This window comes from Athene cunicularia (assembly GCF_003259725.1).
Source record: "Athene cunicularia isolate RWA chromosome 6 unlocalized genomic scaffold, athCun1 chr6_part1, whole genome shotgun sequence".
Classification (NCBI taxonomy): Eukaryota; Metazoa; Chordata; class Aves; order Strigiformes; family Strigidae; genus Athene; species Athene cunicularia.
Window position 1 is genome coordinate 23,554,936 of NW_020799105.1, and position 8,906 is coordinate 23,563,841.

Genomic DNA, 8,906 nt, shown 5'->3' on the forward strand with positions numbered 1-8,906 from the left:
CCCATCTGCCAAGGTTTCCCCATTTCTGCTGCACACTCAGCCCTGGCTGCTTCCTCTGGAAAGTCATCTGCATACGTTAGAGCTCGGGGATTATTTATTGGTTTCATAATTATTTCAGAGTTGTTTCTGGTGCCTCCAACTTATTTTATATTGTTGGGGTTTTTTAAAGAAAAAAAACAACAACAAAAACCAAACACACCCACAGAGTTGCCAGATGCATTTTTTAAAATCTTCCTCATTTAAATTATTATTACTGACTGTCTGGGAGAATAACCAAATACAGATCATCTATTTCTTAACCTAGCACCAAAATACATATAATGCCCACATGTTGCACAGAATGCTGTAGAGCAGTAAAAAAAGAAAAAAAAAAAAAAAAGCCCCAAACAAACCCTAATCCTGTAAATCCTCAGACTTTTATTGTGCGGTTTTATTTTTTAATTCATTAAGATTCTTCCCAAATCTCACTGTTTGGATATTGATACTTAATTCTGCAGATTGGCCCCATGTTCCTTGTGCATGAAACAGTTGGCAACACTGGCCTGATGTGTGTCTGTACGCCAGCATGCACAGCAGCCATGCAATCCTGCTTTAAAAATTGATTTTGGAACCACAGATTTGATTCTGTTCTGGAGCAGAGGCTGGTAGCTATTCACAGTGATCTGGACTATGCCTTTCCCTGGTTCAGAGGATAAATGAGGCAGAAGAAACTCAATGGGTGCAAAATGCTGCAGTTCCCAAGCTGGAGCCCTCCACCACATCTGCTTCGCGGCGTTGACGGCATCTCTGAACCGCCCCAGGGACAGCCCCATCCCCAGGATAACGGATCACCTCAGCACAATGTGACATCATGATAATCTCACGTCATCTCAGCACAAACCAGCCCGGAAAAGAGCTGGGGTTGTGAATGTGCTGGGTTTGGGTGTGTGGCAGCGGTTCTGGGAGCAGGGGAGGGGGCTACGGGGGGGGTGTGTGTGTCCTGGGAGAAGCTTCTCAAAGCTCCCCCAGCTTCAAGTCAAACCCCCCCTCTGGCCAAGGCCAGGCCAATTAACGATGGTGGCTGCGCCTCTGTGATAATTTATTTAAGAAGGGAAATCTGGGAGGAGGAGTGGGAGTTGTGAGGAGGATACCTGCGTGAACACAAGGTCAGGGGCAGAAAGGAGGAAGGGGAGGGGTGTGCTGGAGCAGAGGCCCCCTGTATCCCGTGTGAGATGGCAGGTCACTGGAGAGGCAGAATTAAACTGATATTCTTTTCCTTCCCCTAATGGGTCTGGCTTTCACTCTCTGTCTTTCACCTGTGACCACAATGGGTGAGTCATCCCTCCCTATCTTGATCTCAATTCCCAAGCCTTTCGCTTATTTTTCTCTTCTTCAACGTTCCTGAGAGGGAAGGGGGGAGAGCGTGGCAGCATGGTGCTTATTTGTTTCTGGGCTCAAACCAGGACAGTGAAGCATATGCAGAAAGGGCTCTTATCAGCTGCTTTTCTTCACATTTTCTCCCCTTACCCCTTCTGCCTAAAACTAAATCCATGGACTCACCTCCAGTTGCTCTGAATTTTGAACTCTGCCTACATTTGCCCCTCAAGTCTCACCTCAGCAGCACAGGTTTTCTTCATCACGCCCCTTCCCAGGAAGCCCCCAGCCTTGCGAGCAGTTGGAGACTATCCAATGTACAGCTTTAAATGCCCAAATGCTAAATTTTTCCTACTCAGCCATTATCAGTTAGATTTTAACAGCTACAGTCAGCAACATTTCATCCCTTAAAATATAAACTAATGAACTCTTATCGACTATCTCATTAAAGACTTACGTGCTCCACACGACACAGTGGTTACAAACGTTGTTTGTGGAAGGCCACCATAAAAGCCGTCTTTATTCTTTGATGGTATTTTCCCCATTAAAAAAAATCAGTCAAAGGGAACTAAAGACTTCTAAATAGAGATTTGATAATCCCACATGGCTTTTCATTTAACTGACATTTTTATTCTGAATAACAATATTTGCTAACAGAGTGTGTGGAGCCACTTATATCTTGGATATTCACTAGCATCAATGAACTAGTTATCCTCAGAGTTCCTCCTCCTTCCCCCAAAACTTAACCAGAAAGGAACACTTGCATTTCACCACACTAATTTTACAAGCTTGAAGTTGATAAAATGATAGTTTATCACAAAAATTCCCAAATATATTTTAACAACATCCATGTAGGAGTGCTACAGAATTAGTTACCTCTGGCTCTGGAGAACAACAGTACAATTTCACAAGTTTCAAAACTCTTTTGAAAAAAAAAAACCAAACAAAAAAACCCCAAACCAAAACAAAGCAAAACACCAAAACTCAAGGAAAAGGGAAATTAATCTGTAGTGCCCCTTCTTCACTACTGTGTACGTAAGAGAGGTCAAACCTTGACTTTTAATTTCTCATGTCAAACCACCTCCCACAATTAGTTTTACGAGGCTTGGTTTATCCACTTCAGAAGAACAAGGCTGAATTTCCCTGCAGGAAATGAAAATTGCATCCAGGTTGTGTGGCTGCTTCAAAGGAGGCCACAATCCTGATTGTCCAGGCTAATTCCTGAGGGTGATGGCTCTCCATCCATCCATCCATCCATCCATCCATCCATCCATCCATCCATCCATCCATCCATCCGAGCTTTGCACTTTAGCACTGTCAGGGGAAGAGGAATGGGGCTGGGGTGTTGTGTGGAGGTGTCTCATTGCTTCTGGGATTTTCCTGACCGCTGTAACCTTTCTATCTTTAGCTACTCCTTCTTTATGCTCCCCTCCTCCCACGCTGCTTTTTGTCCTCCTTATCTTCCTTACTCTATGTATTTAGTTTTTCTATACTTCAGCCACCAGTAGCTTTTCTTTCCAAAGCATGCACTCCACTCTATGCTAGTTTAGGGCTATCCTGCAATAGAAACAGCATATGAACAGCTAAATAGTCTTTTTGCTCTTTATTTCGATCTCCTCAGGAAAGGCAAACCTAACACATCACTACTTCTTCTCTATTAATATAGACAGAGGGTGGCATATGGTAGCCTGGTTTGCACTCTGCATTAAGCCTCGGCTTCAGCTCTGCAGAAAAAGCAACGACCACGAGGTACAAACCGAAGAGCAGAGATCCACTGCTGTAGCGTTTCTGTGCTTGGAGATGTGAGGGAGAAATTTCTCACCCTGCGGCTGCGGGTCACCTGTGGCTAGAGGAAAGATGAAGGAATGAAGCAACAAGGATCTCCGAGATCCTATCAGGATCCCTCTTCAGGCATGTCTTTCAACTGCATCGCCCCCGCTTCCCCGCCAAGTGGTTTGGAAACATTTAACACGCCTCTTTCAGCAGGACGCTGAGAACTGGCAATGCTTACTGGGTGCTCAGGAATGTGTCCTGCATTAATCATTACCTCTTCTCATCCGCGAAGCAGGGCTACAGCTCCGAACCCTTTCCCCCCAGCTCTCATACCTGCCTCTGACTTGTGTCACTGTGCCACTTTAATAGGTCAAGTCGAAGCAGCTTAACTTTCAGTCTGCATTTACATATGAAAATAATTTGATGTAAAGAGCACTCATGATTTTTAACAGTTAATATTTGACTGTATGACAGTACAGGCAGTTGGCTTGGACTCTGGTTATCAAATTACTAATTCATGCAGGAGCTTTAGTTCACATGGCACTGAAAAGGTCAATTCAGAAGAGAGCAATATGGAAGGGAGCAGTGTGGAATAACTTACCTGGAAACAAGCATAACATATGGGTTAGTACAGACACCAGAAAGGAGGAGGATGCACTGAGGGAAACGTCAGCTTCCATTAATTTCCCTTTGGTTAAAGAAGAAGGAGTTTTGAGAAGGAGTTAGTGACTGATGGAGACAACAGGAGGAGGGGAAAAAAAAAAAAAATGGAGGGAACATATATTAAGTTTAAAACCTCCAGACTATGATACTGTATGCTTTTGTGACATTAGATGGAAAGCACTGTAACAAACTCAATGGCACCTGTGAGATGGATTACGGTATAATATAGGGTATGGAGTATTGAAGAGAAACAGAAGAAAAAGAGGAAGAAAAAAAAAAATAAAAGGAAAAAGAGAAAAGGGAACAGAAAAGCTATGTCTGCTACCCTTCCCTGCTAGAGCAGGAATTGCATCCTGCATTACAGCCTGAGTTAAATGAAGAGAGGATAAACCACCTCAGATACAGTATCTCAGATTCAGATAAACCACCTTGAACAGTTTCAAGGGAAGAGATTCTGGTGGGGAGAAAGCACCTCCGTAACACTGTTCTCACATCTTCACATCTTCAGCCATCATCTTTGGATATCCAGGAAACCTCACTGTAATCACAGCATCGAGTATTATCCAGAAACCCAAGTCCTTTTATTCCCATATGTGCCAAAATGCATGAAGACTTGTCTGGGCTTAGCTACAGGGATCTACAGTTTTGGGGCCTCCAGGCTGAAGTTTTTGCTGCTTCGAGTAAACAAAACAAAACAAAAAAGCTTTTCCCTTTGAAATCTGTGTGTCCCCTAGCCAGCTGCTGAGACTTTGTGTCTCCAGTCCTCCCTCACTTCATTAACTCTCTGCAAAATCAAGATCCCGCTGAATTGTGACTGCAGTGGCAGATTACAGTCCTCTATAATTAACGGGCATAGATAGAGCACAATACAGCGTGACCTTTAGCCACAGAGCTTTGCTATAGACCTCTGTCACAACATTCGGGCATAAAATAGCTCGCTCCCGAGAATAGCATCCGTCAGCGCTGCATGCTGAAATAAAATACTGGCTGTAAATACTGTTTACTGCTCATACTTGGGAGAAATTGCATTCCATAGTCTACGAGGGCAGGTTTCCATCCTCCGTATCTTCAGGGAGCGTGCGCCCCAGCACGCCTGGCCGGGCCGGCGTGCTGTCCTGAGCAGCCCAGCCAGTCTGAACTGAGTCGGTCAGCCCGTGGAATGAAATGCAAAGTCAGCAATCTTACCTTTCTACTACCAGTAAATATCTCCCTACCGTACCCCCCACTCCCCTTGCAGCTCCCCGCTTTGGTTCTGACCTTTTTTCTCTTCCTGTCCCAAAGGTACCGTCACGTCAAATTCATCTGACGTTCCTGCCCTGAAGCCTGGAATGTGCAGAGGGCAAAGCAGCCAGCGCCTTGCTGCAGCCAGCCCTCACATCTCCCCTCCGCCGGCCGTGAGGCCACGGTCTGCCTCTGTGTCCGAGCTGGTGGGCTCCCGGTGCCTGCCTGGTGCCCCGTGACTTTCAATAGAGCTCAGTTTAATTACAAGGATAGACTTCTCCTGACTTTGAGAGCCAAGGGTTTGCTCAGTTTCTCCCTTGTTGCACACACGAAAGGGACACGCTTAGAAAGTTGGGTTTCTGTTGAGTGGAGACTGGTTCTTTCCGAGACCTACCTGCGAGCTATTTGATGTAACAGGGTCCTTTGTAGAGAACCTTGCACAGCTACAGCCAACTGACGGGACATAACGATGAATTAATTATAGCATGGATCACAGAACCCCCAAACTGAAATGTTTCTGGATTTTTTTTTTTTTTTTTTTTGACAGAGAAGAAACTAAACCAATCCCTACATTGTTTGAATGATGAAGTGTTATAACATTATATTCAAATATAAGCAAAATTGACAGAGGCATCCTGAAGTTTATATGCTTAATGAGATGCAGTATTCTTAAACTGTCTCAGGGCTAAAACATAATCTGAGGGAGCGAGCCCCATCCCTGAAGCCCTGTCTGGAGAACGCTGACTGCTAGAATCATTTCTACCTGGAAGAAGGATGGCAGGGCTGATGGCGAGTGGTACATGCTCATCACGTTCTCCCCCTCCCTGCTCTGCCCAGTTTGTCCTATCCCTCCACTGCAACATCATTTTGAAAAACAGCTCCTTTCCTCTAACAAAGCAGGGGAGTAAGCTCTGCTTTAATGCTGATTAAGCTCTATATACTACTTTATAGGGAAACTACACAGAGACTTCTGTAACAGGGCCAAGGGTGAAAAAGCCAAGAGGAGCTCAAGCAAGAGCAAACAAAGAAACCCACCACTCCAAGGATACAGGACCTTAACAACAACAACAGCAACCCCCTAAATTCTTCAGCAGTTAAAACACAAAAACCCAAACCTCACACGGTCCCTAGTTACATTCTTTTCCTGTAGCATAAACCCTCGGTCATGCAAACACAGAGCTCTCCATGAGCACAGCCACCACCGGCAGCTGAGCCTCCCGTGTCCCTACCTCGCAGCTGAGGCTCCCTTGGGGCATCTCCCCCACCTTGGGGAACCCCCCCCAAGGCCCCCAGAACTCTGACCCAAGTGCCTCAACATCCCGGGGATGTAGGGCTCAGCTCCCAGCTACACCCCACACCAAATCAGCCGTTGACATTTTCCTCTTCCAGCCTTTCTCCAGGAAGAGGGAAACACCATAACAGCTAAACTTTCTTCTGTTTTAGTAACACAGGACCGAATACTCATAAATAATAAATAATCAATCTTCTTCAGCATGTCTACACAGCCCTAAACCTCCACTTTTCCTTCTGGTGCTGCCATTTCCTTAATCCAACCTATTGCAGTAACTGCTGACCGCAGCTCTCCCTTGCAGCACACAGGGAGGACACTGGCTTGGTTAACGCCACCAGACAGGAATTAATATTCTGTAAAATAATAATTAAAAAAAAAAAAAAAAAAAAAAAGCTTGCTCTCTCTTCCCACTTGGTGCTCTGCTGTGGACCAACCCCTGTTTACTGCAGTGAGAAGGAAATTCTGCCACATAGGAAGAAGCACCAAGGGTTTTCTGCCCAGCAGCCTGCTACAGAAGAATCCAGAAAACATCCAAACCAGAAAAATTTGGTCCTGTGTTCTGGATATCCCATATCCTCTCCCTGAGGACCTGAACAGCTCCTTATTTTTAAGACCACCTGAATAGAACCTTATTATTTTTCCATGGTGGAAGAAACATCATTTTAAGCTTTCCTACTAATTTCAATACTCATTCTGAGAAGTGATGATTCCCCAGCAGGATCCTTATATCAGACAGAACATTTCTGAGAGCATGGCAGGAAGGTGCCCAGTGCTAAAATCCCATTAAATACAACAAATAACCCATTAAATATGCTTGTTTTTTTGTTTTTTTTTTTTTAACTTCAGACCAGACATTGAGAATAACCACTTTGATCTGTTGCTACAAATTTCACTGTCTCCCTGAAAACAAAAGAGAGGAAAAAAAACCCACAAATTTTTACATGTCTCATAAGAGGACAGTATTCAACTCAGACTAAAAATTATTAAGTCATATATTTTTAACATTCCTGTCTAGCCCTCTGCAAACCACAAAACAATGCAACATCCATCATCATAAATTCTGGGACAGTAAATTAGGAGGACAGCATTTTTTGAGGGTATTTTTAAAGAAAAACAAATATTCCTAGTGGGAAATTTGAGAGAAATCATTAAAAAGTGCTGTGGCACACATCATGAGAGAATGAAACCAGTTAGGTCTTAATCTCGTATTATTTATGAAAGGAAGAGTGAAACAGAGCTTTTTTAATTATAGTCATGTTCCGATTGTTGCAAAACTTTCATTTGCTTTGGGTCACAAACACAGCAAGTGAAACCTCTCAAAACGAAACTAAAAAAAAAAAAAAAAAAAAAAAAGAAGTAAAATGTTGGTTTTGTAACATTAGCTAATAGTATTAGATAGAACAGTCAGCCCATAATTATATATCTTCCTTGCAGTTTAACTTATGCCATTACATAATTAAGTTTAGACCAAGGAGCCCTCAAAGTTATATTTTTACGTAATAACAAACACAAAAATTATATATGTGCTCCCAGTAGCATTACAAGTTAAGTATATATTTGGCGACACTTTACAGTAAGTGGGTATTCATTACTAATTCCTCTGGTATTCATTGTAACAACATTAGTCACGAAGAACTAATGTGGATATAATATTTGAGCACTGGTTTATTTCTCTATAAATCGGCAGTCTAGAACAGAGGGGTAATTCCCTTTCCCTGACATCACTGCAGTGCTGTTGACGACCACACCGCTGTCACTGGGAGATTATTCAGAACACACTGGGTTATTGTTGTGGCGAGCAGCGTGTCCAGCTGCCCCAGCTGGGCAGTCTCCAGGTGGCTGCACCACGCATCCAGCCTGTTCTTTAGCCGCGGAGAGGATCGTTGTCCTTTCCTCAGCATTTCTCCCCCAAATCGTGGCACGTGCCCGCGTCAAGCCCATCTCCCTGCCTCCTTCTGCAGTGCCACAATTTCACAGGACAACCCAAATACAAAACCAAACTTCTGTCCTGAATATGTTTGGTTTTTTAACTCTCTGGTCATGGTTATATATTACAATTCATTCAAATTATTGCTGAGGGACCTTTCAGACACCATTATCAGTTAATCTTCTGATTTAGTCCAAGTTCAGCCTGGACACCGTTCCCATGACCAACTTTTGGTCACGATCTCTATTACTTTTCCCCACATCACCCCAGAAGGGGATACAAGGTGCTCACTCACTTTAGGGAACATAAAGTTCTAAAAAAGCACAGAAAGGTGAAATAAAAATGGAAGTCTCTCCATTCTTCAAGTGCAGCTTCAAGAGTGGCGAGAGCACATTGGATGGTATATTGGCAGATGGCATGAGCGAGAAACTGAAGCTCAACTGGTTTCGAAAAGATCTTTGCCATTTTCTACTGGCAATTTCCCAAACCAATTGCAAACCTGCAGTAACTCATGTGATAGGTGTTTGCATAAGGATCCTCCTATAATTATATATTAACTAAAGTCTAGTCGCTGTAAGATATCACAGAAGATAAAAGCATTTAAAACACGAAGTCTAAAAATACATTACTGCGACCAAATTCTAAAAAAAAAAAAAAAAAAAAAAAAAAAAAAAACCC